Raw genomic sequence first — 1,043 nt, 5'->3', positions numbered from 1 at the left:
CCTGCCCCCAGTCCCACCCCTGCCCTGGGGGGCGAGAACGGGGAGAGCTGCTCCGCCCGGCCCGCGGTCACAGGCGGGGCGTCCAGAGCCCCACCCAGGCCGGGAACCAGAATCCGGGCCCTGGGGGACGGGAGCAGGGAGGGGGAAGGAGGCCTGGGCTGGAGCCCGACAACTAAGGGGTACCTGGGCGGTGCCCAAAATGCCAACCTGGGGAGGGACACTCCGGGGGCATACGGGAAGGGTTTGTGCGGGCAGGTGGGGGCTGAAGTTGGCATGTCCCTAAGGATGTGTGCGTGTATGAGAAAGGGAGCCCGATGCGGCCTGGTGACACCCCCGTCGGCTGCTGTGGGGTGTGGCCCTGGGCATGGCTGCCCCTCATTTCCAGTCGAGGTCCCTGTTCCACTGAAAATCCGGCGGCCAGCATGGTAGCGGGGGAGGTTGGGCTAGGCTGCCCCTGTAATGGGGGGAGGGGAGGGACCAGGGCTGGGCTCTGCCAGGCCCTCCGCCCCAAGGTAAGGGGGGCTTTGTTCTCCCTCTTCTTTCTAAACCCCAGCCTGGACTCCCCAAGGTTCCCTCCAAGTCTTCAACAAGACCAGAGGTTCCTCCCCAGAAATGCAGGGTGCATCTGGAGCCTCAGTTTCTGCAGGCTCTTGTGGCCAAGGAAGAGTGCAAACCAGTGAGGTCGGCCTGGGCACCCACTGGTGTGGGCCTGTGCGCATGGTTGTAGAATGCGGGTCCAGCAGGTAGAGGCGTGGGAGGGAGGGCTTCAGTGGCTCAGGGCCAGGGATTCTGGAAAGCAAGATGCTCAGGCTCGGGCGTTTCCCCTGCCCACTACAGGTCTTTCGCCCATTGCCAAGTCTTCCCACCTCTGTTCCATTATGGGAGGGTCTCCAATTCCTAGGGCAGATTTTGGGCGTCTCTTGGTTGGCAGGCGTTGGGAAGAGCACCTAGTACAACCTGCTGCCCCCTATAGGATATCTGGAGCCCGCCCATCACTGTCTCTCCTCGGGAGGCAGGCCCGGGGCCATCTGCCCAGTCCAAGA

Source organism: Pteropus alecto, unplaced genomic scaffold, assembly GCF_000325575.1.
Source record: "Pteropus alecto unplaced genomic scaffold, ASM32557v1 scaffold396, whole genome shotgun sequence".
Lineage (NCBI taxonomy): Eukaryota > Metazoa > Chordata > Mammalia > Chiroptera > Pteropodidae > Pteropus > Pteropus alecto.
Note: the sequence above shows the minus strand (reverse complement) of the source record.